We start from the raw sequence: 25,782 nt of genomic DNA on the forward strand, positions 1-25,782 counted from the left end.
TTGCTGGGCGGACCTCTGGCAATGGTCCCTCGTGCTACGCGGTGTAATTTTCGGATATTCGGAGCCCAGAAAATTGCTGGAGCAGCGCCGGGCCTGATCCCGTCATAAACTTTGATTCTCCTCCCCAGCACCAAACGGGATTTCAGCACGGGGCTGCGGAGAATCCAGCCCAGTGAATGTGAGTGGAACAATTGCATTTTTTCAGGTTTTGAAGTTTAAATAGGGAGTGACTGGAGATGGCTCTTTCAGTTGCAAAACATTTCCTGGGTATAGAAGAGATTACTCGGGACAGTTTACAAAGGAAACTGAAACAAAACTTTTGGGTTTGGTGGAGAAGCTGCAATTAACCTCATCTAAAGGATGAGGAAGGTGGAGATAATACAAGCCAAAGCTCAGGAGTTCAATTTGCCAGAGTCACAGCCTGAATCATTGGAATTAGCTAGAATTTAATTACAAATAGAAGTGAAGAAAATGGAAATGGGAGAAAAGGAAAACGAGAGGGCATTGCAAAAGGAAATGAAAAGGAGGAAGCTTGAAGTAGAAATGGACGAAAAAGAGAGAATTTGAACTTCGGAAACTAGAACTGCAAGTTCAATGGAAAATGTTGGAGTTAAAGGCAGAAGCTGAGGGAGGTCTGGGGAAGGAGAAATGCTTCCTAGTCAAAATTTAACTCGAGGTATGTTTAAATATATTCAAGCATGACCAAGATTTGATGAGAAAGACTTGGAAGCCTTGAGGAAGTGGATAAACAATTAAATTGGCCAAAGACCATGGACGGGATCCTCTGTCGGCTGAATCGGGAAATGCGATTGGGCGGAAAATCGGTTTTGAACCCGAAATTGTGGCGGTTGCCGGTTTCACACCAAATCGCAATTCTCCGGTGCCTCGACAGCAGTGCCAAGTTCTCCCACTCCGCACGTACAGTCAACGCTCTTTGCCTATAATTGGCTGGTCTGACCCCTTCTCCAGGGACTCCACGATTCTCCGCCTCCATTAGGGGGAATTCCGATCTCAGCCTCACTCTCCCACCCCACCACCCGCACCCCACCCTCCACCGTAGCAAACCCTCCCCCCAAATGGTGACTACCTGCCGGCGGGGCATCACGCAACCCATCCAAGCACACCGCCCACAATAGCCTCTACAGGGGTACCGGACGGGGCCTGCGGAGTGTACCGCTAGCAAGGACAGCACCAGCCGACAGTGCCCCTGCCAGCAGGGATGGGGATCAGGGCTAGATGGCACACATTATGCCAGGCACCAACAGGACCAGGGGACGGGGGATGGCCAGGGCGGAGTCCATTGTGCCAACCAGGGCCACCGTGTTGCACGTTGGACCTAGTTGGGCACGGAGTATGCACCATGCTAACATGTTGGCCGTTCACCCCCTTCAGACAATGGATATTGGAATTCAACCAGCAATGGTGGCCTTCCTCCTAGTCACCGCAACCCTGGGGGATGCCTTGCGGCTGCACAAGCTGGAGTTGTTTGAGGAGGAGGAAGCTACGGCAAAGGAGCATGCAGCAGGGGAACAGGAGGCAGCCACTGAGGATGGAGATCTGGACGTTGAACAGGCCGAGAAGGAGGAGGAGGAGGTGCAATGGAGGCGCTGCATTAGGCCTCGCATGTACTGGCAGCACCTTGTCATTCGAGGACCCGCCGGGGGAGTAAGGGGTGTCGTGGTGTTCCAACACCTACCCTGCGGGAGTCACCGGTATGGACCTCATCACATCCTCTTCTCTTGGGGTGCCCGATGGCCCCCGGGATATTCCATGGGACGGGGCTGCGAGCCGAGCTATCCCCTAAGGCTCCCCGCCACCTGCCGCTGCCAGTCCTGGAGGCCCACTCTCATCTCGGCCAGGGTCTGCATGCTTGCGGCCTGGAGCACAGTGGAACACCTTCGTCTGGGGCTACGCCACATCACCCATTGACTGTGCCACCTTCTGGGTCTGTGCCACATCAGCCAGTGACTGCGCCAGCTCCCTCTGGGACCAAGCCACCTCCCTCTGTGTCTGTGACATGTCAGCCAGCACCTGGGCAATGCCGCCGACACTCTGAGCCATGACTGGGCCATGCCCAGGAGCGCTGCTGCAATGTGCAGGTGGCTCTGGCACATGGCTGCCTGTGAGAGGGCAACCCTGTCCTGGGCCTCAGCCACTGCCTGCGCAGATTGCCCCAGGACTGGACATGCTGATCTATAGCCAAAAGCCTCTCTTCCAAGGCTCCACCGCGGACGCCACCCGTGCAGTGTTGGCTTGGGTGACCCGCACGGCCGGCACCACCTCCTGCTCCTGCACACAGTTGGACTCCTCCATCTGCATCTGCAGGCGCTGGATGCTCGCTGACAACCCCTCATGCAGTCCCTGGCTCTGCGACTGCATCTCTATGATCAATGGGACTGTCCGTTCCAGAGCCTGAAACCTGTCTGGACGGCAGCTAGTTCCTGGGGTCGGCCTGCCTCCTGCTCCCTCAGGAGTTCCTACTGGGTAAAGAAATTTGAGGGCTGGCGCGCATATTATTTAGGAAAGCAAGCAGACTTACATGGGAATCTTAATCATTGTTTTTGACAGCCATCACATTGCACAACCTCTACCCCTCTTGGATTGGCAAATAGTACCAAATAGTCCCTCAGGAGCCTCTTTACTAACATGCCAAACCGAGGTGAGTGTCTCTGGGATGGTGGAGGGTGTTGGGAGACAGCTGTGATGGACAATCAGTGTAATTATCGGTCCCAGTCTCCGGGGTATTTGGCTTGTGTCCATGTTGGTATCTTTATCGCTGCTCGGCACCTGGGCTGTGGCTGTGGCTGGGGGCACTGGCTGGACCTGCCCCATCAAGACACAAGACAGGACGCATGATTAGAGCGTGGGCCGGTGGCAATCTCTACCCCAGTGACTGCCCTTTCCTCGGGCCCGCCGACTATGTCCAGGGCTCTCTGCTCTGCCGTGGTGAGGGGCTGCATGTCCAGCAGTCCCTCTCCAGTCTTTTCATACTCCCGGCGATTATGAGCGGCCTTCTCCTTGTGTGTGTGTGTGGGGGGGGGGGGGGGGGGGGGGGGGGGGGGGGGGAGGGCGGCGACAGAAATACACAGTGTTAGACAGTCTGACGCATGTAGCCCAGAGGGTGGACAGCTGGTGGCTGCAGTGGCCAAGGACTCCCAGCCATGGCGGCCAGTATGGGTGTCGACATGTGGTACAGGGTGGGGGTTTGGCTGCCCTCTGTGTGGGGGGGGGGGGGGGGGGTGGTGGATTACTGCCAGGGGCACACCCTGGCTGACCTGAGGAGGTCGTGCAGTTTTTTACGGCACTGCTGGCCCGTCCGGACGGTGTTGCTCACGGCGTACACCGCCTCTGCCACCTGCGCCTAGGCACGGCGAACTGCAGTGGCTGGCAGCCTCCTTCCCGGGCTGGGGCACAGGGTCATTGGCTTCTCCTCCACGGATTCTAGCAGGATCTCGAGCTCGGCGCCCGTGAACCTTCGTGCCGCTCTCCTCGCTGCCACCTGGTTTGCTGGGATGGTGTGTGTAGAGAGTGAAATGTGTATATGCAGCTGGTCAGCTTCCAGAGTGTAAATTGCGAATCCGGCGAATCCTGCCTCGTTTCTCATTGGAATCGATTGTGTTCCAAGTGGCGCCGGTGCTAGTCCCTCAACACTCGTTGAATCGGTCCAGATGCAGCGGCAGTTTTGCTGTCATGGAAGTCCACGAATCCTGCCCCGGTGTCAACACTTGTCTCAGGAATGGAGAATCTAGCCACATGTGGGTAATGTTGGTTCAAACAAAGTTGGTAGGTAGAGCTAGTGAAGTGTTTGCATCACTATCAGAGGAGGTATCTAGGGATTAGGATGAGGTGAGAAAAAATATATTAAGTGCCATATGAACTAGTGCAAGAAGGCTACAAGCTAAAGTTTAAAAATCTAAGGAAAGAACCAGGTCAGACATATATAGAATTCGAAAGAATTGAACAAAATAATTTTGATAGGTGGGTAAGAGCATTAAAAATAGACCAGATGACAAGGTAGCAACTACTTTGGAGGAATTTAAAGATTCACTTCCCACAGTAGTGAGAATTCATGTGGAAGAGCAAAGATTTAAAACTGGCAGATGATTTTGAATTGGTTCACAAAGCAAAAGGTCTGGTTTTGCACATCAATTTCAATCTGTGAAGGATAGAAACTGGAGAATGGGAAATTCGCAGGTAGTTAATGCAAAGGAGGTTTAGTTGGTGATGTTAAGGAGAGTGTGCCTCAGAGTTAAAAGGAAAGCTATGATAGTGGAAGAGAGATAAGAAAAAGTGTTTTCATTGTAATAAAGTTGGACATGCCAAGTCGTAGCATTAGTGCTTTAAGTATTGGGAAGACAGATTTGGTAAAACAGGATAAGCAGGGTTTATTAAAGTGGGAAGAAAAAACATTGTCCCAGTGGAAAAGGTGCAATAGATTGTACAGCCTGTTCAGAGATTGGTCGATAAGCAGGTTAACGTGTGTGTACAGGGTGGAGTAAGTAAAGAGATTAAGATTTTAAGGGACACAGGAGCAAGTCAATCTTTAATGGCGCGAGATAAGGAGATATGTAGTTTGGAAAGAGTATTGCCAGAAAAGGTGGGAAAAGCCTTGTGAAAGCCAAGATACACAATGGGATAACACTCTCCGAATCCAAATGAGTGATTCCTTTCTCGATGACGTCAAGGGAGGTCGGGCAGGGTCTTTCCTTTCAGAATCCTTATTAACTGCTGTTTCCTAGGCTATTATGTCAATTCTATTATTTTACAAATTGGTTGTTTTTGCCCGAGTCTATTTTTAAGCACTTCTGAAAATAGGCACCATGTTAGCCTGTAATCAATAAGGTAGGTAAAGTCCCCATAGTCCCAGATGACCATAGGCTGCTTTGCCCCTTTGAGGGGGTGAGCTGACTGGTGGTGATTTACCCTGAGGGTCATCACACCTTAGGCGAGGGCAAGGTTGAGAAGAGGGGCCTTCATGTGCCTTCCCCATCAACCTTGCCTCAACTCTTAGACTACGTTGGAATAATTACCATAAACCTCTGAGAATTTATTAATTTAATACCTTTTATCCTGCCTAAGAACTTACTCCATTCTGAACTGTAAATGAAGCCAAATGAGTATTCAAGAAACATTTCAAACACTTCTTCCAAATGCCCAGCTTATAAATATTTCTCACTGGGTGTTTAAAAGCATTCAATCCAAGAGGGGTAGTGGTTGTGCACTGTGATGGCTGTCAAAAACAATGATTAGGATTCTCATGTATGTCTACTTCCTTTCCAAAATAATATGCTCGCAGCCCTCAAATTTCTTTACCCAAGCAGACAATGCTAGTCCTGAAATGTTTACCCTCAACAACGCAGTCAAGTCAACTGGAAGTTAACAGTATTGGCAGAATTTTTTGTTTGTCTCCCTTACGATTGATATATGTATAGCTTGGATGATACATGCTCTATTCTGGGAGTGGATTTCCACTTCTTGTTAAAAGTCCGCCAGTGTACTGTACTCCATCCAGCCTGTGACTTTAGGTGTCTCTATCCTGGCACAAACTGCCATCTACTGGAAAGATGGAGTACAACAATTATGTAACACATGTTTTGAAGAAAAATTATAGGCTCGAAATGAATGACTCAACAGTTTCTCTCAGATGTGCAGTTACTGGAGATAATGCATTTTACCATTTCTTCTAAGCAGTAAATGAAAGGAATATTGTTCGCTTACTGCAAGAAATGTTAAATAAAGACTTAAGACTTACATACTATTGATTACAACTCTTGACAATTCTCAAAATGGGTAGATTTTAACTTGGAGGCAGGAAGCTGCTGGGTGCGTGGGCGATTTTAATAATCTCATTTAAATCCTACTGCTCCGAGACCAACATGGAAAGTTTTTATTGAAGGAAAAGTTGAAGAAAATGTATTTTTCCGGCCTCTCCGGACGAGCTCCTCACCCCTCTATTTTTACCTAGCAGGAACGTGTAATCAGATCCTGATCAGCATATTTAAAGGAGACCCCGGCAGCTTCAAGCAGATCTCTGACCACCAGCTGAGATGAACACCTGAAAATAAAACATAGTGGAACAGAACAGAGCCCCAGGCCAAGGTATACACCCCCTCCAAACAACCTTTGGTGGACAGTGTTGTGGTCCGTGGCTCCCCCAATGACGAAGACACATACAGAACATGAATGTGTTCAACTAGAACAATGTTTTACTGTTAAACATATGGGAAGGTAACTCACAGATCTATATACAAATACGTTATTCAAGTTCCTTGGGAGCTACTCTACGTGCGACTGTCCTACTATCCATACTACCACCAACTGCCGAGCTGTGTCAGTCACATGATGCATGTCTGGCGCCATCCACTGGCAGGAGGTCCTATCCATGATCCATGTCATCCATGATGACATACATTGATAAATGGCTTTACACATTCGTACAGTTATATACAGATATGCATGTATGCATATCACCGTTGTAGCCAGTTAAAATGGCTAACTTCTGATTTAGAATGGCTAACCCCGATTTAAAATGGCGAACGGCAAAGGCTGATGGGAAAATCAGCCAACAGGACTAAAACAAGCAGCTACAGGTAAACTGTGTATTCACCTCTGGGAAGGCCAGACAGGATCGATACCAGTAACCATCAGCACAACAAAACACCAGCCATCTGCATACTAATGAGCAATCCCCGGGAACAATGTGTAACATTTTAGACATAAAGCCAACCCAGACTCATCAGCACCAACAGAAGCCTACACAAAGGGAGGTGAACGATCACCTCAAGACCGCCCATCGATCAAGGAATCGCTCCAGCATTGGAGAATATCGAACCAAGTGATTGGGACAAAGTCCAATCACTTGGAACCAGGTACAGGGTCCGCCCGAAAGGCGGGAAGCCCCTGGGGACTATAAGAATAGAGTCCAAGTTCAAATCGGCCCTTCTGCTGCTACCCCTTCTGCATCCTCCTGCACCCTTCTGCTTCTTCTTCTGACCGGGTCACTCAGCAACGCAGACCAACCCTTGACAGTTGCCGGTCCAGCTATCGCAAAACATCCAGTAAGTCTTACTTCAACGCTCGCAACGAGATAGGCGCTCCTAGCTAACAATCTGAACCAGCTTCGAATCCTGCAGGCTCAGAACCCGAACGAATGGCCATTTGTTTCCCTGACCTGGTGGGCCATTTCCAAGTTAAGTATTGGCCTGTTAGTTGTAGGAAGTAGCTTAGACGTAGAATTTATGCATGAGTATTGATTACTGTATATAATAAATGTGCTTTGATTTAATTCTTACTAAGCGGTGTATTGGATTATTGATCATTACTCAGACTTGAACCACATGGCGGTATCAGAAAGATACCTGGCGGCTCAAGAGCAAAGGCGATAGAACAGAGCAATTAAACTAAGGCTAAAGTTAGCAACAACATTTGGCGGCATCCTGACGGGACCCGATCTGGAAGTGGAAAACCACTCCGGGAGAACCCCAGAATTTGAATTAGAGATCCAATTGGAAACAGAAAACCACAAGTGTTCAAGCAGTTCTGATCAATAGTCATAATTCGGAAGTGTGTGTATGCATGCGTACCTAACAGGGTGATAAGGTAAAACTGATAGATTTTTGTTGCGTCAAAACTGTCGGAAGTTTGTATATCGGAAAGTAGCGAAAGCCGTACCCGTATTTACAGCACCGCCTTAGCTCCCCTGTTCCAAATTTAAAAGAAGCATTCGGTTGGAAAGATGGCAATGCAGGCAATGCAGCGCCTCATGAACCCTGAGGAATTTGCGGTCGCAGCGACCAGCAGCAGTAGAGTGGGACAATGTCCCATTTGGGAGAAAGATTAGATCAGGAAGACGGCCCTGATTGGGAAGAGTTGAATGAAACAGCGCAGAGATATGTTCAGGGAACATGTGGAAAGCCACAAAAGAGAAAAGCGCCCCAACCCCCCACACAGCAGATAGTTCACGCTCCAATTAACCCAGTAACCACCCGCCACACAGCCATAGTAGACGACACGGAATTTCTATACTACACCTCCTTAACAGTGACCCAATTACCGGACGCGTGCGATAAAATCACACTGTTCCTCCCCACCTCAGACCCCCACCATTTCTTTGCCACAGTTAAACATCAGGCGACCATGTACGGCCTGGATGAGCGAGGGCATGTAAAGCTTACCGTTTTAAGTTGAGATCCGTCAGTAGCAGCAGCCCTTCCCGACCCACAGAATGTAGGAGGAGGCACCCTTGCAGAAATGCATACTGCGCTCCTGGATGCGATCGGGTATAACCGGGGTGACCCCATAGATGGCCTCAACAAATGTAGGCAAAAGAAATCCGAGCACCCCACAGCGTTCGCTGGACGCCTGTGGATCCACTTTGCAGCAGTCTTTGGAGACTTAGACCGTGCCCATTTGTCCCCAGACAACATGGCCAAATGGACCCGCACCCTTATCTCCCATGCCACAGAAACAGGACAGAAAGCCTGGACGAGTTATGATCCCTCAGAGGAGGCCCATAACGAGAAGTGGGTAGTGAAAAGATTGTTCCGCGCTTGGGAGCAATCTATACAAGGTAAACCCACAGTTAAGAATAGCGAGGAAAAGCAGGCCGGCACAGATATGCAGGCAGTAAAAATAACACACCACCAACCCCGCATGGGTGAATGAGGGAAAGAACAGCCCCCCACCCAATTCACAAGAGTGTTACAACTGCGGACAGTTGGGACACTTCGCAAAAGAGTGCAATGCTCCTAAAAAGCCACAGAGAGCCCAGCAGACGGGCACTCTGAGTAAGAAGAAGACAGAGCCCATTCATAGTGTTAGTGCCCGTTCAGATCAGACGGACCTGACCGGAACGGACTGACGGTGTACGGGCTCCCCCAGTTGGGTCTGCGACACCCTTTGGGATAGGTCCGGACGACCGGTAGTTGCAGCAGAAATTCGGGGACAGCCCATCGAATTTCTCTGGGACACAGGAGGGTCCTGCACCACGATAAATTCCTCCACCCTGTTTCAAAAAGACACGTGGCCCACTACAGCCACTATCACCCTCAGCGGCTTTACAGGCCACTCACAGCAGGGACACATCACAGACCTGTACCAATTCAAATTGGCACCATCACCACCAAGCACCCCGTAGTTTTAGTTGAGCTGCCCCACACAGCAGAACACATTCTGGGAATCGATTTCATGAATTCCCATAATCTTTCATTCGATCCAGGCAACCAGTGAGTCTGGAAGATGGCAAAATCCGCAACAGCCCCCGCAACGCTCAACATAGGAGAGTACATGAAAGAAATTAGCGCCGTAGGCGAATTTTGGTTCAACCCGACCATGCTTAGTATGAACAAACAGGTTAGGGCAGTCCTGCAAAAGAACAGGGCAGCAATCGCGACCCACAAGCACGACTGTGGACGGATGACTGGCTCCGTACAAGTAACAGGACCTGACCCTAGACCCCCAAAACAGTACGAATTTCCCCAAGAGGCAGAAGGAGAAATCTCCAAGGTAATAGAAAGCTTATTAGAGCAGGGCGTACTTAGATCAGTAGTCTCCACTAATAATGCCCCGATTTGGCCAGTGAGAAAGCCCGATGGATCATGGCGACTGATCATCGATTACCGGGAACTCTACAAAGTCAACCCCGCAGCAGCCCCCACAGTAGCAACAAGTCCCGAGACCATGCTCAAGCAGGGACTCAATTCCCGATTCTTTACGGTTTTGGACGTCAGTAATGGATTCTGGTCCATTCCATTGGCAAAGGCGTGCCAGTACAAATTTGCCTTCACCTTTAAAGCACAGCAATACACGTGAACATGCCTTCCACAAGGCTTCCACAACTCCCCCTCCATTTTCCACCGACAGTTGGCAAATGGTTGAGCCAAATTCTCTCGCCCCGAATGTCTGGTACAGTATGTAGACGACCTACTACTGCAGACAGACACCAAGGAAGAGCACATTGAGCTTCTGTCTGAACTCCTGGAACTATTACACTCAATCGGTTGTAAAGTCAACCCCAAAAAGGCCCAGATTTTGGAAGAAAAAGTGATATATTTGGGAACAATTATCACGCGTGGTAAACGCGAGATCGAGCATAAACGGATTGACTCGATTGCTAAATTGCCCCTTCCCCAGAACGTTTCAGCCCTCCGGTCATTTTTAGGACTGGTTGGCTACTGCCGAAACCACATTGACGGTTTCACCAGCAAGGCAGCGCCCCTCTCAGACCTCCTAAAGAAAGGAGCCCCCTGGGAATGGCTTCCGCAGCATACGGATGCTGTGGACTCTTTAAAACAGGCACTCATAGCAGCCCCCGCACTACAAGTTCCAGACCCGCTTTCCCCTTACGCCATAGAGGTAGCGACCACAGACCGCACCCGTTTAGCCGTGCTCCTCCAGGAACGGCACGACCAGTTAAGGCCCGTAGCTTACGCCTCCAGACTTTTAGATGCTGTGGAGCAGGGATTTTCAGCCTGTGAGAGGCACCTGCTCGCAGTATTCTGGGCAGTCCAGTATTTTTCATATATTACCGGACTGAACCCCATCACAATTCTCACCGAACACCCCCCCACCCAACTTTTACTGGACGGACGACTCAAGGACGGTACCGTCAGTCAAATAAGAGCAGCCAGATGGACCCTTCTCTTGCAGGGAAGGGACATCACTGTGAAAAGGACAAAGACACGCACCTATTTAGCCGACAACTTACAGTACCCCGGAACCCCCCATGAATGTGAGATTATCTCTCCACACCACAACACAGGCCCCTTTATCGCTAAAACACCCCCCCGAAAGATAAGATAGTTCAACCCAGAGCCCCCAGCACACGGACACGTGTGAGCCCATAAAGATCTATGCGGATGAATCTTCCACAGTCTTGGATGGGAAGCGCATAACAGGTTGCGGTATCTATGTCGAGGACGCGCAGGGACGCGCCCTCGAGGAAATATCGTTAAAACTACCCGGACACTTAGGCGCGCAGGCAGCAGAGATTGCAGCCGTCGCATATATAGTGGAGCACCCAGATTCCTTCCCCAGCCCAGCAGACATATAATCGGACAGCCTCTATGTCTGCAACAGCCTCACGGAATTTCTGCCCCTGTGGAAAGCAAGAGGATTTGTTTCCGCAGACGGAAAACCCCTCCCCTCAGCCCCATTGCTCTGTCATATTTTAGAAAGAGCCCAGAACAGGACTTATGGGATAATCAAAGTCCGCAGTCACCATCGTTCCTCCCCCCCTGGAAATGTGAAAGCCGACGCACTGGCCAAAGCAGGTTCCAGACACGGATACTTTTGGACACCCCCCGAAAGCGCACCAGTGAGTGCAGTTCAGGTCTCACAGACAAAGATCAAGGATCTAGTGGAGGCCCAGAAGGACAGCAATCTCAGGGAGATTGTAAAAGAGAAATATCCAGCTCCCTATGAGAGGTTTAAAAATGCACTAACCACACATGACGGTGTGGTGTTAAAAGACACCCTTTATGTGGTTGCTGAACAGGACAGGAATCAATTGATTTGCTTGTTCCATGACGGTCATGGACATCAGGGAATCAATCCCACGACAGCCCATGTCAAGCAGCTTTGTTGGGGGCCGAATATGAAGGAGGATGTAAGCACGGTAGCACAAGTGATTAGCACTGTGGCTTCACAGCGCCAGGGCCCCAGGTTCGATTCCCCGCTGGGTCACTGTCTGTGCGGAGTTTGCACGTTCTCCCCGTGTGTGCGTGGGTTTCCTCCGGGTGCTCCGGTTTCCTCCCACAGTCCAAAGACGTGCAGGTTAGGTGGATTGGCCATGCTAAATTACCCGTAGTGTCCATAAGGGTTGGGAGGGGTTATTGGGTTGCGGGGATAAGGTGGAAGTGAGGGATTAATGTGGGTCGGTGCAGACTCGATGGGCCGAATGGCCTCCTTCTGCACTGTATGTTCTATGTAATCTATGTATGTAAACCATTACATAGAAAATTGTCTTATCTGCGCCCAGAATAATCCGGACAGATATGCCAAAAAGGCCCAACTCAGCCACACCCGACCCGTTAATGGCCCCTGGATTAACCTCCAGATCGATTTTATAGGACCATTGCCCCCTTGCAGGAATGGCTATGAATATGTACTTGTGGTAATTGACACATTTACAAAATGGGTGGAAGCATTCCCAGCCCGCACAAACACTGCAAAAACCACAGCCAAGATTTTGACCCACCACATCTTTACAAGATGGGGACTCCCCCGCAGCATTGAATCCGACCAAGGTTCTCACTTTACGGGACGTGTCATGCAGAACGTCCTCACGATATTTGGCATCACCCAAAAATTCCACATAGCATACCACCCACAGTCGAGTGGTATCGTGGAGCGCATGAATCGGACCCTAAAATCCACCCTCAGAAAAATGGTCCAGCAGGACAACACCACTTGGGACTCAGTCCTCCCTTTTGCGCTGATCTTTTTGCGTAACACTATTTCTACCTCCACAGGTTACACCCCACACAACCTCATGACCGGACGCCCCATGAAAAGCACAGAATATTTGTTAGGTTTTGACTTGACCAGCCCCGAAGTGACGGCCCTCACATACGAGAAAGCAGTACAACAATTAGTGGAAAATGTTAAAACGGCTCAGCTAGCAGCCGCAGTAAAATTGGGCACCAGAAAGAAACAGAGCAAGGCTTGTTTCGACAAGACAGTGCATGCGACTGAGTACAGTATAGGACAGCAAGTGATGCTCTCTGTATATAACCCCAGCACATTCCTGTCACCAAAATACTCGGGTCCGTATTCCATTGCGGATAAAGTAAGCCCTTCCGTTTATAAAATAAAGTACCCCAATGGTAAGACTGCGTGGTTTCATATAGACCAGCTGAAGGCATATGGAACACAGTCGAACCACGCACACCACGTCATGCTCGACGCAACACACCACGCCCCGCCCACAGCCAACGTAACCCTACCAACCCCCACCACGTCCAGCCCAGCCACGGACTCGACCTCAACTCCACCCCCAAAATATACACTTCGCCCCTGAACGCCCTCAGACTGCAGCAGCAGAGACAGCGACTGTGACTCGGATGATAGCCACAGCACGCCTCCCTACTATCCCCATGCAACAGGACCCACACCCAGCGATTCCAACTACGATCCAAGTGATCCCTTCATGATCACTTTCCTGAACAAACCCCACCACCGAACCACACTGACAACCCCGATTTTGTCCCCACACAGCTAGACACAAATTATTGGCACCGAGATAACTCGTTCAGACTCGTCCGCAATGACGAGAGTGACCCCACCTCACACCACGCAGCCCTTTCAGCCCTCATACACTCAAGAGTTTGGCACCCGGGAGAAGAGGACGACCTTGGGTCTGACTCCCAAACCGAGAACCCCTTTGCGACCCTGTTCGCAACCGAGAACTGAGGTGTCCAGATGATGTTTTAAAAGGAACCGCTTGGGAGAAGTGTTTTCCTTTCTGATGGAACCAGCAGAATGTTTTATGTTGTTTGTAAGTTTGTTAAATGTTGTATGTCCGACAGGAGAATTTTTTCTCACTGCCCCACGCCTATTCGGCCAAAACCTCTGAGGACTTGCCTACAGAGACTCACCAGTTCAGCAGAAACCTCTAAGAGCTTGTCTGCAGAGACTGGTTATGGAACCAGACGCCCGTTCGTAACTGCCCTTCTGGTTCGAAGGATAGAACCACTACGGCAGCCCCACCACGATGACTACAATTTTTGCCTGTTCTTGTTGGTTGCTCAGGCAGTGGAGAAACGGCTTGGGACCCGCCCTGCCTGGGAACCCCCCTCTGGTCAACTACGCTCGGGTAGGAGAGACACGGCATTGGTCGCCGTCCTACCCGGGGACTCCATCCAACTCTTACCCGTCGCGGCCCATACGCACCTCATTTTGGCATTTTTCTTTCAAAAGGTTTTGTTTTGTTTAAGTAACCCTTAGGTTGCTGACCATCTGCTATTTGCATCCTGGAACATTTGGATGGTAAATCAGCACTGGTTCATTATTGGGAAGTGTGCCGTGTCCTAAAATTTGTTTTTTGGAAAAAAATGAGGGAGTCACACATAGTGACCAATTATAAAGGGAGTAATTGGCACTACAGGGCAGACACACTGGCGTACAAGATATTAAACAAAGATAGTTACAGACACTATGCTTGTTTCCACAGAACCCCAGAAGCTCCAGGACCGGAGAAGAGAAGAAAGAAAAGGAAAGAGAAGAGCCATGAGGACTTCCTTCACATGGATCACCCCCATGATTTTGGACATTTGGTTGCGCGTGAACGCGAACCCCATGACTTCAAATCCCCCAGCCGTTAATGTTCCACTTCCCCGCAGTACCCAGAGCCCAGTCACCAGCGACACTACAGCATCTTGGCGTGCCAGGTTTATAACCTGGTACTCTCTGTCCTATGTAATCGAAACATTACTAGCATTAGCAATACTCTGCTGCATTGTGCAGACTGTGCGTCTACGGAAATGGAGGAGAGCCTACCACGCTCGAACCCCGGTATATAGGATCAGATCCACTACGTTCGGTTATGACCAGACCCCGCGATCTATAACAAAGTACATTCACTTGCGTTTATTGTTATTGTAAATAAAGAACTGTAAAGAACTTTTTCATGAGCAAATTGTATGATCCTGAGCTTGACTGCCAAGCCAGGAAAGACTGTATGAAATGCTATGATTTTGTTATATGATTGAGGAAGGTAGGATAATGGAACGTTTAAGTGAGTGTAGTATATTAAGAATAAGTTAGAGGTTCACAGTTTATTGTTTTGTAATGCATGTCCCTGTCTGACATAGTGCCCTTAGAATTGTTAGTAAAAAATTTTTTGAATAGCTATGGTCAGTACAGAGGCCATGAAGGAAGTGATCCCCCCAGGTCAGGGAATGGAAAGCAGCATAGTGATGTGATCCTTCACGCTTCGCGTTAGGATCACAAGGAGGGAATGTAGCTTGTTAAAATGGCTAACTCCCGATTTAGAATGGCTAACCCCGATTTAAAATGGCGAACGGCAAAGGCTGATGGGAAAATCAGCCAACAGGACTAAAACAAGCAGCTACAGGTAAACTGTGTATTCACCTCTGGGAAGGCCAGACAAGATCGATAACAGTAACCATCAGCACAACAAAACACCAGCCATCTGCATACTAATGAGCAATCCCCGGGAACAATGTGTAACATTTTAGACATAAAGCCAACCCAGACTCATCGGCGCCAACAGAAGCCTACACAAAGGGAGGTGAACGATCACCTCAAGACCGCCCATCGATCAAGGAATCGCTCCAGCATTGGAGAATATCGAACCAAGTGATTGGGACAAAGTCCAATCACTTGGAACCAGGTACAGGGTCCGCCCCGAAAGGCGGGAAGCCCCTGGGGACTATAAGAATAGAGTCCAAGTTCAAATCGGCCCTTCTGCTGCTACCCCTTCTGCATCCTCCTGCACCCTTCTGCTTCTTCTTCTGACCGGGTCACTCAGCAACGTAGGCCAACTCTTGACAGTGACCGGTCCAGCTATCGCGAAACATCCAGTAAGTCTTACTTCAACGCTCGCAACGAGATAGGCGCTCCTCGCTATCAATCTGAACCAGCTTCGAATCCTGCAGGCTCAGAACCCGAATGAATTGCCATTTGTTTCCCTGACCTGGTGGGCCATTTCCAAGTTAAGTATTGGCCTGTTAGTTGTAGAAAGTAGCTTAGACGTAGAATTTATGCATGAGTATTGATTACTGTATATAATAAATGTGCTTTGATTTAATTCTTACTAAGCGGTCTATTGGATTATTGATCATTACTCGGACTTGAACCACGTGGCGGTATCAGAAAGATACCTGGCGACTCAAGAGCAAAGGTGATAGAACAGAGCAATTAAACTAAGGTTAAAGTTAGCAACAACACCGCAGACGGGGCTCTCAGCTAGGGGTTCCAAATCTAGTTGAGCTTATTCCTGCAGGTTCGGTCACTTGATTGGCATCCAGTTACCAACATTTATCTTTGCACAACAGAGATGGATGGTGAACCTTCAAATGCCCATTGTAGTTCTTTCCTCATTATGGCGCTGGTCATGATAAGTTGCTGGAACTGTGATACACCTGACCTGAGAGTGATCGAAGCCTGCACTAGAGGCCCAAGACAGAACATGCTCCTTTCCTTACCCCGGAGAAGAAAATGCCTAGGTCATTGTAATTTGTCAGTTAATTGTTGCTTCACCTTCCCTTGTATGTTTTATTTTGTGATATATGCCTTTTGCAGAGAATTGAAAGAAACTGTGGAAATTGTAATATGATGTTGGAAACTTTTATGCCATTCCAGCTATAATCATTTGATTTATATTGAATCTGATAGCTTGTCTCCACTGCCAACAGAAAGTGAGAAAAGAAGCCATTAAAATGAACCCTGCTGTGGACTTCTTCCAAATCACATCACAGGTTGAGTGGTGTTTTCATTAGTGTTCCAAAATGTAGGAACAAATGTCTAGGTGCTCTGAAGTTTGATGATTTTGACAAACCTTATTCAAGTTGGGCATTGACACTGACCAACAGACATGCATAGGACTACATTACTTTGGGTTACATGGGAAATATGGCACAGATATATTCAGCCCAACCAGTCCAGGCTGGCATTTAAACTCCACTCGAGCTTCCTCCCATTTTTCCTTTCCTAAATCTATAATTTAATTCTCTATTCCCTTCTCCCTCATATGTTCATTAGATGCCTGTTAAATACATTTTTTAAAAAATTGTTTCATAGGAGTAGGTGTAGCTGGCTGCACCAACATCTTGACCTGAGTGGCCTGCTTGTCCATTTCAGAGGGTATTTAAGTGTCTATCACATTGCTATGGATCTGGAGTCACATGTAGGCCAGACCAAGTAAGCTTGGCAGATTTCCTTCCTAAAGGAAGGAACCAGGTGAGTTTTTACAACAATTGGCATTGTTGCATGGTTATCATTAGATTTTTAATTTCATATTTATATTTAAGTCAAATTTGCCATGGTGGGATTTGAACCTGGGTCCCCGAAGCATTTCCCGGGGCTCTCGATTACTAGTCCAGTCTGTTACTATTGGGTCAACCACTCAATGTGGTAGCGAATAGTGGTTCTCACCACTCTGAAGTTTCTTCAGAATTCCCGACTGGATCTCAGAACGATGATCTTTCTTGCCGACATTCCCTGCAAGTGGAAACTGGGCTGGATTCTCACCCTTGAGGCAGGTATTAGGAGTCAGGAAAATGTCCAGCTCGGCCTACTTGCTTCAACTGCCCGCATGGATGGCCTTTTCATTGTGGGGTTTGGGGGGGATGGGGACAGGATGGGTGCAGGCCGCAGTTGAGCAAACTGGCCCGATAAAAAGTTTGGAGGCAGCCACAGGGGCTGCTGGGTGCCGAGACAGACGGTTCAAAGGGCCCACCTCGGTGCGGTGGAACTTCGATCCAGTTATACCAAAAACAGAAAGGCCCTCCAGCTCTCACCCCACACCTCTCCCCTCACACAAACACCTCAGCCGAGATTCTCCTTTCCGGGGCCTAAGTCCCCATGCCGGCGGGAGAACCGGCGCCAACCATTCCGTCATCAACAGCCTCCGAAAGTGCGGAATTCTCTGCACTTCCGGGGACTAGGTGGACGGCGGAAGGGTTGATGGCGCTCCAACCGGCACCGAAGGGACTGCGTGTTTGCGCATGCACGGAACTGCCGCCATGTTTTGCCGCATGCGCGGTGAGTTCTCTTCTCTGCGTCGGCCATGGCAGAGCCCTACAGGAGACGGCGCAGAAGGAAGGAATGCCCCCACGGCACAGGCCCGCCCGCAGATCAGTGGGCCCCGATTGCGGACCAGGCCACCGTGGGGATGGGATCGGATCCCCCCACGACCCACCGGGGACCGCCTCAGCCGACTTACATGCCAGGTCCCGCCGTGTGGGACCATGCGTTACCCACACCGGCGGGAATGGCCAAAAACAGACGGCCGCTTGGCCCATCGGGACCCGGAGAATTTCCGGGGGGACCGCTGCCAACGGCCTCCGACCGACGTGGCGTGAACCCTGCCCGAAAACCAGCGCCGGAGAATATGGCAGCTGGCATCGGGGCGGCAGGGCAGGATTGGCGCCTCTCCCCGGGGATTCTTCGACCCATCCCATCCATGCCACCTCATGACCCCCACCCACTCTCTATGGTCCCACATGCCCCCATGCCAAGCTATGTCCCCAAATCCCTAATACTCCCCCATGACAAGGTATGTCCCCCAAACAACCCTTAAAGAGCCTCATGTTCACCCTGCCAAGCAATGGCATTTCTATGGCCATACTCCCGCTATACACTGTATAGAAGCAACAAAACCTATGTAGTATGTCTAATAAAGGCTTTAAAAGGACAATGATAACTTTAAACATTCTTTAAAAAAAAACTCCTTTGTATTGCAGCCCAATAAAAGCTTAAATCATCTAGAACCATTAAAGTGCCAGCAGCACAAACTATAATCACTCGAAACCTCTCTAACCAGTGTAAATAGACATTGTGAAATTGGTAGCATGGAACAGAGAGCCAGAGTTGTCACTCAAACAATGTTTTTCCTGGGGCTCAGGAGTTTCAACAGGCTAATGGAGTTCTGGGCTGTTAACCAAGAATGCATATTGAGGCTTAGCTGAGTGCCTATAGTGTTATGTAATGTCATTGAACATATGATCCAGTGAACCAGGCTAATGATCTCGGGATGATGGTTGAAATCCCACCACTGCAACTGGTGGAATTTAAATTAAATTAATAAATCTGCAGTGTGTAGCTTGTCACAGTAATGGTGACCGTGACAATTATCACTAATGTTTGTAAAATCCCATCTGGTTCGCTAATATCCTTTAGGGAAGGAAACTGCCACCCTTACCTGGTCTGGCCTAGTGACTCCAGACCCACAGCAATGTGTTTGACTCTGTCCTCCAAAGTGGCCTAGAAAGCCACTCAGTTCAAGTCAATTAGGAATGGGCAACAAATGTCCATGCCCCAAAGAATAAAATAATCACATCATCTTGACATTCAACGGCTTTATCATCACTGGATTCCATCACTATCAATATCCTGGGGTAACCATTGACCAGGACCTGAACTGAACCCGCCATATACATACCGTGGTTATAAGAGCAGGTCAGAGACTGGGATGTCTGCAGGGAGTAACTCACCTCCTGACTCCCCAAGGTCTGTCCATTAGGCACAAGTCAGGTGCATGATGAAATACTCTCCACTTCCCTGCAGCTGCAACAACACTCAAGATCAGCACAATTGAGGATAAAGCAACTAGTTTGATCAGCATCTATCCACCATCTTAAAGATTCACTCCCTCCACAAGCACATAATGACAGCTGTGCACATATAAGATGCACTGCAGCAACATGCTGAGGCTTCTTCAACAATACATTCCAAATCCACAGTCTCTACAACCTTTAAGAATCAGGTCAGCAGTCACGTGGAAACACAACCGCCTCCAAGTTTCCCTGCAAGTTATACGCCACTCTGACTTAGAAATATTTCACAATTCCTTTGTGTGGTGGTATGTATTAGGGGTCATGTGGTGCCAAGGGCTTTAATGACTGTGGCCGCTGTCATGTCGGGGCAGGGGATGGCGAAGGGGAAACGAGAGTACTCGTCCACCACGTTCAGGAAGTATGCGTTGCGGTCAGTGGAGGGGAGGGGCCCTTTGAAATCCAGACTGAGGCGTTCAAAGGGGCGGGAAGCCTTGATCAGGTGCGCTCTACCCTGCCGTGATGCTATTGGCTGACAGATCCCGGGTCCTGGTTGGCTGCTGACTCCTGGCTCCGCCATGAAGGCGGAGTATAAGAACCCGAGCTTCTCCCCGCAGCTTCATTCTGTTGCTGAACTGCTGGGGACAAGTCTCGCTTAATAAAGCCTGAATCGACTTCATCACTTCTCGTCTCTCTCGTAAGTCATTGTGCGCTACAATTTATTAAGCGAGCTTAAAAGACTATGGAGCTCCGGATCGCCCCGGAATGCCTGCGGATCAGCCCCCACGCAGCGAACTCGGCAGCAGTATTTAAACACTGGCAAGCATGTTTTGAAGGCTACCTCCGAACGGCCCCCGGCCGGATCACAGAAGACCAGAAAATGCAGGTCCTGCATTCAAGGGTAAGCCCGGAAATTTACCCTCTCATAGAAGACGCAGAGGATTTCCCGACGGCGCTCGCATTACTGAAGAGCATCTACGTTCGCCCCGTGAACCAGGTCTACGTGCGCTACCAACTTGCAACGAGACGGCAAAGTCCCGGAGAATCGCTAGAAGAATTCTACGCCGCGCTGCTAATTTTGGGACGGGGCTGCAACTGCCCGCCGGTGAACGCGATCGAACACACGGACATGCTAATTCGCGATGCTTTTGTGGCAGGTATGAACTCTCCCCAAATCCGCCAAAGACTTTTAGAAAGAGAGTCTTTAGGACTCTCAGAGGCACGGGCCCTTGCAGCTTCGCTAGATGTGGCCTCGCAAAACGCCTGCGCCTACGGCCCCGACCGCGCGGCAGCCCCTTGGGCTCCGTGGACCCCCGTCGCGACAACCCCCCCCCCACCCCTCACAGGCTTGCGCGGTTAAAGCGCCAGACCATCCAGGGGGGCCCGCTGCTATTTCTGCGGGCAAGCAAAACATCCCCGGCAGCGCTGCCCGGCCCGCGCAGCTATTTGTAAAAGCTGCGGCAAGAAGGGCCATTACGCGGCTGTGTGCCGGTCCCGGGGGGTCGCCGCAATCCCCGGAGAAGAATGAGCCCAGCATAGCCCGAACGCTCCCCAACCCCCCCAGTGCCCCATGTGCGACCCGCCGGTGCCGCCATTTTGGGTCCCAGGCACCACGAGGGGAGGATGGGCGCCGCCATCTTGTGACCCCCCCAGCCACGTGCGATTCATGGGGGTGGCCATTTTGTCCACCCCCGACCACGTGCGATCCATGGGGGTGGCCATTTTGTCCACCCCCGGCCGCGTGCGATTCATGGATGCCACCATCTTGGATGACAACAAAGGACCCCAGCATCGACGGCTCCACGGGGTTCGAAGAAGACGCCGCGACACTACTACCACGACTGGCTTTGGTGACTCTGGATCAATCACGGCCCCGGACGCTCCAGACGACGACAACAACGGTGCTGATCAACGGACACGAGACATCATGCTTGATCGACTCCGGGAGCACCAAAAGTTTCATTCACCCAGACACGGTAAGACGCTGTTTTCTGACCATCCATCCAAGTACGCAAAAGATTTCCCTAGCTGCAGGATCCCACTCCGTAGAGATCAAAGCGTTCTGCATTGCGAACCTAACGGTGCAAGGGAGGGAGTTTAAGAACTACAGGCTCTACGTCCTTCCCCAACTCTGCGCGCCCACATTACTGGGATTAGATTTCCAGTGTAACCTGCAGAGCCTAACATTTCAATTCGGCGGCCCAATACCCCCACTCACTATCTGCGGCCTCGCAACTCTCAAGGTTGAACCGCCGTCCTTGTTTGCAAACCTCACCCCGGATTGCAAACCCGTCGCCACTAGGAGCAGATGGTACAGCGCCCAGGACCAGATATTTATTCGGTCTGAAGTCCAGCGGTTGCTGAAGGAAGGCATAATCCAGGCCAGCAATAGTCCCTGGAGAGCCCAGGTGGTAGTAGTAAAGACCGGGGAGAAGCAAAGGATGGTCATAGACTATAGCCAGACCATCAACAGGTACACACAACTAGACGCGTACCCTCTCCCCCGCATATCCGACATGGTAAATCGGATTGCCCAGTATAAGGTTTTCTCCACCGTGGACCTCAAGTCCACCTACCACCAGCTCCCCATCCGTCCAGGTGACCGCAAGTACACAGCCTTCGAGGCAGACGGGCGTCTATACCACTTCCTAAGGGTCCCATTTGGTGTCACGAACGGGGTCTCGGTCTTCCAATGGGAGATGGACCGAATGGTTGACCAGCACGGGTTGCAGGCCACGTTCCCGTATCTCGACAACGTAACCATCTGCGGCCACGATCAGCAGGACCACGACGCCAACCTCCAAAAATTCCTCCAGACCGCTAACGCCCTGAACCTCACATACAACGAGGAAAAGTGCGTTTTTAGCACAAACCGGTTGGCCATCCTGGGATACGTAGTGCGCAATGGGATAATAGGCCCCGACCCCGAACGCATGCGCCCCCTTATGGAATTTCCCCTCCCCCACTGCTCCAAAGCCCTGAAACGTTGCCTGGGGTTCTTTTCATATTACGCCCAGTGGGTCCCCCAGTATGCAGACAAGGCCCGCCCGCTAATACAGACCACTATCTTCCCCCTGTCGACAGAGGCTCGCCAGGCCTTCAGCCGCATCAAAGCGGATATCGCAAAGGCCACGATGCGCGCCATCGACGAGTCCCTCCCCTTCCAGGTCGAGAGCGACGCATCCGACGTAGCTCTGGCGGCCACCCTTAACCAAGCGGGCAGACCCGTGGCCTTTTTCTCCCGAACCCTCCACGCCTCAGAAATCCGCCACTCCTCAGTGGAAAAGGAAGCCCAAGCCATAGTGGAAGCTGTGCGACATTGGAGGCATTACCTGGCCGGCAGGAGATTCAATCTCCTCACCGACCAACGGTCGGTAGCCTTCATGTTCGATAATGCACAGCGGGGCAAAATTAAAAATGACAAGATCTTAAGGTGGAGGATCGAGCTCTCCACCTTCAACTACGAGATCTTGTACTGTCCCGGAAAGCTGAACGAGCCGTCCGATGCCCTATCCCCCGGCACATGTGCCAATGCACAAATAGACCGTCTCCAAGCCCTCCACAAGGACCTCTGCCACCCGGGGGTCACTCGGTTCTACCATTTCATAAAGTCCCGCAACCTCCCCTACTCTGTGGAGGAGGTCCGTACAGTCACCAGGAACTGCCACATCTGCGCAGAGTGCAAACCGCACTTTTTCAGGCAGGGTAGAGCGCACCTGATCAAGGCTTCCCGCCCCTTTGAACGCCTCAGTCTGGATTTCAAAGGGCCCCTCCCCTCCACTGACCGCAACGCATACTTCCTGAACGTGGTGGACGAGTACTCTCGTTTCCCCTTCGCCATCCCCTGCCCCGACATGACAGCGGCCACAGTCATTAAAGCCCTTGGCACCATATTCACACTGTTCGGTTGCCCCGCATATATCCATAGCGACAGGGGGTCCTCCTTTATGAGCGACGAACGGCGTCAATTCCAGCTCAGCAAGGGCATTGCCTCGAGCAGGACGACCAGTTACAACCCCCGGGGAAACGGACAGGTAAAGAGGGAGAACGGCACGGTCTGGAAGACCGTCGTGCTGGCCCTACGGTTCAGGGATCTCCCAGTTTCCCGGTGGCAGGAGGTACTCCCGGATGCTCTCCACTCCATCCGGTCGCTGCTGTGTACCACCACTAACCAAACGCCTCATGAGTGCCTCCTTGTCTTCCCCAGGAAGTCCTCCTCCGGAACGCCACTGCCGGAGTGGGCCCCAGGACCCATCTTGCTCCGGAAACATGTGCGGGCGCACAAATCGGACCCGTTGGTCGAGAGGGTTCACCTTCTCCATGCGAACCCGCAGTATGCCTACGTGGCGTGCCTACGTGGCGTACCCCGACGGCCGACAGGACACGGTCTCCCTGCGGGACCTGGCGCCCGACGGCAACACACACACCCCCCCCCCCCCCGACACCGATCATCCCCTCCCTACCACCGGCGCACCCCGCGACTGCCCCCTTCCCGGGAGGATCGGTCCTCCTCCCGTGCCCGCCCACGAGTGAAACAGGAACGAACACCAAAACACTCCCGGAGACGACAACGCCTGAACAAGCACCTGCACCACCACTGGGGCTGAGGCGATCGACGAGGAAGACCAGACCGCCCGCTCGACTCGTGGCATCCGCGTGACACCAAGAATGTTGTTGTATTGTAACAAAAAAAAAAAAAAATGTTTTCTCTTACTAATATTGTAAATAGTTTCACAAACTTTGTACATAGCCCGGTGTAGGGCTAAAACTGTATTAACATGTCTGAAATTTTCCTCCCAGGACCAGCCTTGTAAACGCCTACCACCATGCGAACCACCACCCCGCCGGGTTCCTTTTTAACAAGGGGTGAATGTGGTGGTATGTATTAGGGGTCATGTGGGACTGTGAAGCCGTGATGCTATTGGCTGACAGATCCCGGGTCCTGGTTGGCTGTTGACTCCTGGCTCCACCCTGAAGGCGGAGTATAAGAACCCGAGCTTCTCCCCGCCGCTTCACTCTGTTGCTGAACTGCTGGGGACAAGTCTCGCTTAATAAAGCCTGAATCGACTTCATCACTTCTCGTCTCTCTCGTAAGTCATTGTGCGCTACACTTTGTCATTCCTCGAATAATATCCTCAAACTCTCTCTTGAAAAGCGCTGTGGGTGCTGCACTGGACAGATTGCAGCGGTTCAAGAAAGTGGCTCATTACCACCTTCTCAAGGCCAATTAAGGAAGAGCAAAATTTGCAAGCTTTGCCAATGATGCACAGTGACATCTTACCTTTGTATATCATACACAGGATGCACTGCAGCAACTCAACAAGGCTCCTTCACGGCATCTTCCAAATCACAACCTCCACCACCGAGAAGGGTAAGGCAGCAGGCATAAAGGCACCCAACCACCTGCACGTTTCCCTCCAAGCCACACATCATACCGACTTGGAACGATATCACCCTTCCTTCACTGTCGCTGGGTCAAAATCCTCACTTAACATGCACAATGAGTGGACTGACACCACAAGGATTGGGTTGGATTGGATTTGTTTATTGTCCCGTGTACCGAGGTACAGTGAAAAGTATTTTTCTGCGAGCAGCTCAACAGATCATTAAGTACATGGGAAGAAAAGGAAGTAAAAGAAAATGGACTGCAGTAGTTCAAGAAGACAGCTCACCGCCACATTTTCAAGGGAAATTAGGGATGGGCAATAAACACTGGCCTTGCCAGCAATGTCGTATATGTACCAAGACACAATGGAACTGCTTATCAACCGCAGGGTAATATCCTATTATGGTGATATGGACATTTGAATAAATCATTTAGATCAGGCTTGTCCAGCCCTTGGGGGGGGGGGGGGGGATCATTTCAATTCTTCTCACATTCAGAGGGCTGATGAGCAAATTTCGGAAAGGTAAGGTTTTATTAAACATGATTTTTTTAAATAAAAGCTTACGGATGATAAACAACTTGCTGAACAAAAAAAATGACACCAATAAATAGATAATTTTATAAATTAGTAATTATTAAGGGAGCACATTCAAGTGTGAAAGGGTACGAGTGTTGCGTCCAGTTCAACCCCAGGCATGGAATGCTCACTCACTCACCCTCACCCACTGTGAAAGAGTCTGTTGATGTGTGTGGGTGCGGGGGAGTGAGAACCCAGAGATTTTGACTGAGGGAGACACACCTGCTCCACACCATCTCGCTCACCATCACACACCCACCCTCATTCACACTCACTCACCCACCCTCATTCACACTGACTCACTCACACCCACCGTGATTCACACTCACTCACTTACAAAATTGGCGTGGTGGCAGGTGCGATGAGAGGTGGAGTAAGCTCAGGTGTGCAAGTGCCAGCTGAGGGGAGGGCTGAGAGCCCGGGCTGTGAGCCAGGAAGAACAGGCAGGACGCGGGGAGTACTGAAAGAGAACCCGGAGAACACAGCCAGTCCAGAGCACCGGCAGTCATTGGAAAGTATGGTTAACATGCGCTGGAGAGTCTCCCTCACTGGCTGCTGGTTTTCACTGTCCCTCCAATCACGGT

This window comes from Scyliorhinus torazame, chromosome 8 (assembly GCF_047496885.1).
Source record: "Scyliorhinus torazame isolate Kashiwa2021f chromosome 8, sScyTor2.1, whole genome shotgun sequence".
Taxonomy (NCBI): Eukaryota; Metazoa; Chordata; class Chondrichthyes; order Carcharhiniformes; family Scyliorhinidae; genus Scyliorhinus; species Scyliorhinus torazame.